Genomic DNA, 7,500 nt, shown 5'->3' with positions numbered 1-7,500 from the left:
AGGGATTCAAATCAACAACTAAAGAAATTTAAAATGTTATTTCCTATATAAAATAAAATAAACATATACTTAAAAAATATATGAATAATATGAATAATAAAATTAAAATAATGTTATATCTGTAAGGAATTTAACATTATATATCTGTTATTCTGGAAGGGAAAATAATTATGTAATAAAATGAATAAATTAAAAAAACACAAATAATAAATAATAAATAAACCATTATAACTGTATAATTTCCATTGGCTTGATAGTAGATACTATTAAATATTCATGCATACGTGTTTTTTTTTATATAACTTTTGCAAATACATACACACAATATATAGGAAATACCATTTTAAACTTCTTTAGTTGTTCATTTGAATCCCTTCAAGAAACATGTAATCTTTGTTTTAATAAAAAATTTAAAAAACCCAGAAGAGATCCTGCCATATACAGCTTAAAATGATAACAAATTCTTAACATTGGATTTAACCCAAATGCTTTCAATTATGCATTACCAAGGGGCCAGAATCGAAACATGTGCAGGTTTTTAAGTTTTCTATTGTGTTTTTTAAAACTTTATTTGTATTTAACAACAAACTATGATACAAATGAATTAATTACACATCCTTAACTTTCCATTTTCTTACCTTATTAATTTTACCTGTTATAATAATCTATAACATATCGTGCAGATTTTCTTCTAATGTGATGGAGATTAAACCAGTGACATTTAGGATTTCTTAATCCCTAATGAGGAAATGACATCCTTGAATTGGCTGACTATATATATATATATATATATATATATGAGACCATGAGACAGGAGTTTTTAAACAGATAAGATGCAGCCGGAAGCGAGTTTAGTTTGGAGACAGAGGAATATATATATATATATATAATATATATATATATATAATATATATATATATATATCATCATCATCATCATCATCATCGCCATCATTTAAAGTCCATATTCCATGCTGACACAAGTTGGACAGTTCAACAGGAGCTGGCAAGGGGAACTTTCTAAGTGCAACCCCATGGTCATTCATGACCAAAGGGGTTCTACTTCTAATCAGAGTGGCTTTCTCTTCTTGGAGGACATCATTACTTCTATTACAAATCATAAAATTCGTCATCTTAGAACATACAGAATTGTAATATATTTAATGTTTTCTGTTTTCATTATGTTAAATGTGGATTGCTATCTTATGTTTTAATGGTGTCAGATTTTAAATGATCAACTGATTGCTATTTTCTCACTATATTTAAACTTCTGTATTTTTGGTCAAACAGGACTTTTATGACACTGCTTGAATCATTGCTCTTTCTTATAGAAATCAGTCACATGAGATATGTGGCAATTCCTGGTACTTGTGCTCGTGGCACGTGAAAAAACATTCGAGCGAGGTCGTTGCCAGTGCCACTGGATTGGCTCCTGTGCAGGTGGCACATAAAATGCACCATTTGAGTGTGGCCGTTGCCAGTACCGCCTGGCTGGCCCTCATGCCAGTGGCACGTAAAAGCACCCACTACACAATCGGAGTGGTTGGCATTAGGAAGTGCATCCAGCTGTAGAAACTCTGCCTGGTCAGATTGGAGCCTGATGCAGCCATCTGGTTTGCCAGACTTCAGCCAAATCGTCCAACCCATGCTAGCATGGAAAGCAGATGTTAAACGATGATGATGATTTAGCAACAAAGAATGAACAAGGTAAAAAAAAAAAAACGGTGTTCCTTGCCCAAGAAAACCACAAAATGATAGTGAAGGAAGCTTTTAATTTTTGATTAAACAATCCAACAGCTTAACCTCTCAGCCACTGCACCTCTTTAAAAGAAATGAAGAAAGAAATTGAGCCAAAAATGTAGCAAACTGGCACCATGCCACTCACATCTGATAGCAACCAGCCATAACTTGTTATTTATTAGTATTTGCTTATCATTACGTGTATTTTCTGTTTTTCAGCCAATATTTCACACGAAGGATAACAGTTGTATCAATACAAAACATGGATCGACTGTGAAGAGGAATAATAAGAACAATCACCTCACTTTTACAACATCAGCTGATGCTGTACAAGTGTCAGTCTCTCCTCTCAATAGACTTTACTATCTGCATCCCAGTAGAGGATGAAGCTATTTCAAATGCTATTTGTAAATACACATATATAAGTGTGTGCATATGCATACACATATAAATATTTTATGTATATATTCATATGTATCGATGTATGTGCGTGAGAAAGTAAAACTATAGTTATTGTTTAATTATTCTTTCTCTTTCTCCGCCCTTCTCAAGCCTAGCCAGGCTCACGGGCCCAGTTTCCTAGTTTCTGTGGCATATGTGTTCCCCCCAGCTGGATGGGACGCCAGTCCATCGCAGCGTTACTCAAGAAACAGGAAGAGAAAGTGAGAGAAAGTTGTGGCGAAAGAGTACAACAGGGGTCGCCACCACCCCTTGCCGGAGCCTCGTGGAGCCTTTAGGTGTTTTCGCTTAATAAACACACAGAACACCCAGTCTGGGAATCGAAACCGCGATCCTCCGACCGTGAGTCCACTGCCCTAACCACTGGGCCATTGCACCTCCACATTGTTTGATTATAACTGAAACTAAGTACATGGCTTAGTGGTCAGGGTATTCAGTTCATGATTATAAGGTCATGAGATCAATTCCGAATGGCACATTACGTCCTTGAGCAAGACACTTTATTTTATGTTGCTCCACTCCACTCAGCTGGCAAAAGTGAGTAGTACCTGTATTTCAAAGGGGTCAGCTTTGTCACATTCTCCCTGAGAACATTGTAAAGTGAAGGTGTGTCTGTGACATGCTCAGCCAGATGCACATCAATTTCCTGAGCAGGCTGTTCTGTTGATCAGATCAACTGAAACTCTCATTGTTGTAACTGACAGAGTACCAGTTTTTTTTCTTTTTTCTTTTGTCTTTCTTTTATAACTGAAACTTTTTAAAATTATTAAAAAGGAGTTGCAGATTTATTTTTACGCACTCTGAAAAGCTTTACCATCATTCTTCATCATCATTTATTGCCATCATTCATTACCTATTTCTTTACTACCCACAAGGGGCTAAACACAGAGGAGACAAACAAGGACAGACAAACGGATTAAGTCGATTATATCAACCCCAGTGCATAACTGGTACTTATTTAATCAACTCCGAAAGGATGAAAGGCAAAGTTGACCTTCGCAGAATTTGAACTCAGAACGTAGCAGCAGACGAAATACCGCTAAGCATTTTGCCCAGCGTACTAACATTTCTACCAGCTCGCCGCCTTATTGCCATCATTCATTACCATAATTCGTCGTTACTAATAACCAACCCAACTGCAGAAAAGTTATGGTGACAAAACATGGGGTCGTTTGTTAAGTCATCTAACACTTCTTGATCCAGTATAGCCCTTCACTTTTGCTTGCTAGTATCCCTTGCTTGTTTGGCCAAAAATTAATATCCACAAACTCTGACATATTTCCTAATAGCCTCATTTAACTCTACTGTGGCTGTTTTTAATGTTTTAATCAATGGAAATAATCAAACACATGTTGTTAGGGGTTTTTTAGGCTGCAGTATTGCATCGAAAACAATCATTCTTTAACTTTACAGCACTCCAGCTGTTTACAGAAATGAGCTGTTAATCTCATTTGGTATTTATTCACAGATGCATGAGCAGAAGCACTGAAGAGCAAAATGCCAGACAATAGAGAAGCACGAGTGATGAGATATGAAACATTAACTTTTTAGTTGACAGTGCAACACGTCTACTCAGCCAGCTACAGTTCAAGGAATAGTTGATCATTAGTCCAGCAATTAATAGCTTCAGGAATAAAGAAAGGGCAGGAGAGACAAACAGAAAGAGAGAAAAGGAGAATGATAATTAATCTAAAAGAGACTTTATGGAATGCCAATAAGATCAACTGTTATAAAGATAAGAGAGGTTAACATTTTGGCCTTGTTGCCTTTCAACAGAAACTAGAAGATGAAGAAGTTTTCTTGGCAGTTGATATTGCTGCTAACTACTAAGACACCAACTCTTTCTCCTTGTCTATTTTCCATTAACCCTTTCGTTACCAACCCAGCCAAAACTGGCTCTGACACTGTAGTACAAATGTCTTGTTTTCATAAGTTTTTCATTAAAATCTTCCACCAAACCTTAGTTGCAATTTATGTTCCTAACACTAGCTTAATGATAATTAAATTATTTTACTAAATTCTTTATATTTAAAATAATTGAAAGAAACACAGAGCATCTCAAAATAAATACAGTAACGAAAGGGTTAAAGGAACCCTTAACTTTTTACTTCTACCAATAGGATTTGGATTTGACCCAAAGAAATTTCAAGCTAAAGTCATTTTTTGCTCAGTTAACAAATGTCGATTAATGATCGTAATTAGAATCAAGAAACCCCAAATTAAAACCAAATCCAGCATTATCCTAACTAGTGAAACTGTGCTAATGCCACTACAACTTTAAATTATCTTCCATTCCACTAACATATCTACACCAAGAGTAATTAAAAACAGAAGCAGAGAAATTAGCACACAATTGCAGATTCAGTTGCTGCAGCAGGAGTAAATATATATATATATAGCTTCTAGTTAGGGTCGAAACAGTGGTTAGCAATTAAACAGGAAAGACTACATAAAGCTAAATGGACACGCCAACAAAAGAGATAATCTCTCTATATCCATAAATATGGCCAAGCTTACAGAGGTGATAATCTCTGTATATCCACTAACACTATGGTCAAGCCAATAAAAAAATTGTAATCTCCACAATTATTCAGCACCAGTCTGAACAAGATGATAAAAATTGATTTATAAATACATACACATGCATATACATACATACATACATACGTACGTACATACGTACATGTGTGCTGTGTGCGTGCATGTGTGTGTGGTGGTGGTGGTGGTATGTGTGCGTGAGTGAACAATATGATTTAGCCAATAACCTTGATGCATATTAAAATAGCACTTCATCATTTACACAAATGGCACGTGAGAAAATTCCACATTTTATCAATGTTCTTATTTCTATTTTACTGTAGAAATTTATAAAATCTTCAAAACATCACTCCATCATATATTTAAAGATTTCGGTTATGTCTTCAGTGTCAGTGGATAGTTAAGACTGTAAAAACCACAGAAACTAGTTTCATAATATTTACTTGTGCATGGGTTGGGAATTAAACCCAAGCAGTTTACATGGCAGGTGAGCATTCTATCAATGAACCACTGTTACAGATTTCAGATGTGTCTCTGATTTCACTGTGTAATTAATTGTTGAAAGTGAAACATTCACATTTATACTTTCTAAAGCTCGGTGGGGCGGGGGGACATTAAAACAGATACCAGGATCACAAGGAGAAATGCCATTCTGTAACTGTCCAAACAGACAAATTATTGGGTTGTCCGGAAAGTTTGTGCCGATTTTTAAAGGAAAGAAAAAGGTCAATAAATACTTGCCAATTACATTTTTAATCAACCAAATATGAACCATTTTGTTGCACAATATGTCTCCATTTTTCCTTTAACTTGAAAATACCCTCTTCCCAGAACTGAGGTGGTTTCATGGCAAAGAATTCATCAAGGTATCTTTTTACGTCATCCAAGGAATTGAAATTTTTACCATTAAGACTATTCTGCAGAGACCTGAATAAGTGGAAATCCGAAGGAGCAATATCTGGTGAATATGGAGGGTGGGGTAACACATCCCGGCCGAGCTGCAGCAATTTTTGTCTAATTCCCAAAGCATCAAATGCCCAAAATGAACTATCTTATCTTCCATTTTAAGGGGTTACAGAATTAACACAGGTTATAGGAACATAAACCTTCTTCCACGAAAAGTTAGCTTAAACTGTGCTCTAAATGGAGATGTAGTCAAATCCTATTTTATGGACTCAACCATGTTCTAAAATAAGTCGAAAGGTAAGCTACTATAAATCGGCACAAACTTTCCGGACAACCCAATATTTTATTTCAGAAAGTAAGGGAGATAATTTGGCACCCAGTCAGCCTCCTCCAAACTACAAAAGAAAAGGTCAATCATCATAAATATAGTATTTTCCTCACTAAGTAATTATTTCAGGTGAAGGCAGTGGTTTAGTGGTTTGGGTATTCGGCCCACAATCCTAAGGTCATGAGTTCAATTGCTGGTGGTGCATTGTGTCCTTCAGTGTGACACTTTATTTCATATTATTCTAGTCCACTCAGCTGGCAAAAGTGAGTAGTACCTGTATTTCAAAGGGCCAGCCTCATCGCATTCTGTGTCAAGCTGAATTTCTCTGTGAACTATGTAAAGGGTACAGAAGGACAAATACCATTCCTCAGATGCCCAAACAAGTAATTGTCTTGAAAAATTTAGCATCCTCCTCTGCACGTGAAAAAACATTCGAGCGAGGTCATTGCCAGTACCACTGGACTGGCTCCTGTGCAGATGGCACATAAAAGCACCCACTACACTCTCAGAGTGGTTGGTGTTAGGAAGGGCACCTAGCTGTAGAAACTCTACCAGATCAGATTGAAGCCTGGTGCAGCCATCTGGTTCGCCAGCCCTCAGTCAAATCGTCCAACCCATGCTAGCATGGAAAGAAAACGTTAAACAATGATTATGATGATCTTCCTTTGTATCAAAGATATTCATATTAGTTGAAGAAGTTTTCAAACAAAGTGAAAATGCTAATCAAGAATTGAACCCTTCACTGCTAGATTTATAATTCTGGCTTCTGGTTGCTGAGCCACTTCCATATATGTTTAGAGGATGAAAACTAATTCTGACCAAATAAAAATCAGTATAAACAACTCTAAGTGATTACTAATACCCTCTTAGGAAATACACACAGGCTTAGAGAAGATTTAGCTTAAAAAATATAGCTGAACATATTAAGCCATTTAATCATTAACCCCCAGCCCCCACCACTGTTGCTGCCACAGTAAGATAATTCATTTAAAAAAGAAACCCATTTTGAAATTAAGAATTAGCAGATTATAAATGCAGCTGATTTTCCTGATTACATGTTCTGGTTTTCCTTACTGCAAAGAATTTCAGAATTCTATTTAACAAGGAAAGAACTCTTCTTCAGTCGGTTCGTGAAGGATTCTTTTGAAATATTAAAACAAACAGACAAAAAGAAAAAAAAAGAAAATATCCAAGAGATATCAGTGGAGATTATTACGTCAAATCACACAAAACTAGAAAAACTGTGGAGTGTATTAAGTGTTTGATGTGAAGGAGACCCAAGTATATATGAAGTAGCTCTCTCTATAAAAACAGATTGCTACCAACAATAGAGTAGCAAGTCTCTAAAAATATGGCACATGAAGCATGTGTGTGTATGTGTGTATGTACATGTGTATATCTGTATGCACATGCACAGTCGTATGTGCATGCACATGTGTGTGTGTGCATGCATGTGTGCATGTATATACATGTGTGTATGTGTATATTCAGTAGAAATTTCAGGTTAAACACATCCAGTGTAACCGTACT

General features: G+C 36.0%; 1 protein-coding gene and 1 long non-coding RNA gene across 5 annotated transcripts in view; both read right to left on the bottom strand.

The window, feature by feature from the left end:
- LOC115217708 (unconventional myosin-X) overlaps positions 1-7,500 on the bottom strand; it is a 560,656-nt gene that overhangs the window by 526,712 nt on the left and 26,444 nt on the right. The window lies entirely within an intron of this gene.
- LOC118765476 overlaps positions 465-7,500 on the bottom strand; it is an 11,520-nt gene continuing 4,484 nt past the window's right edge. Inside the window, exons 2-3 of the long non-coding RNA XR_005001343.1 lie at positions 7,360-7,369; positions 465-771 (exon numbers count right to left, since the gene is read on the bottom strand). This is a non-coding gene — a long non-coding RNA (uncharacterized LOC118765476). The remainder of the gene's footprint in view (positions 772-7,359; positions 7,370-7,500) is intronic.

The sequence above is a fragment of the Octopus sinensis genome, linkage group LG11 (assembly GCF_006345805.1).
Source record: "Octopus sinensis linkage group LG11, ASM634580v1, whole genome shotgun sequence".
NCBI lineage: Eukaryota > Metazoa > Mollusca > Cephalopoda > Octopoda > Octopodidae > Octopus > Octopus sinensis.
This window is presented reverse-complemented; position numbering and strand designations above follow the sequence as displayed.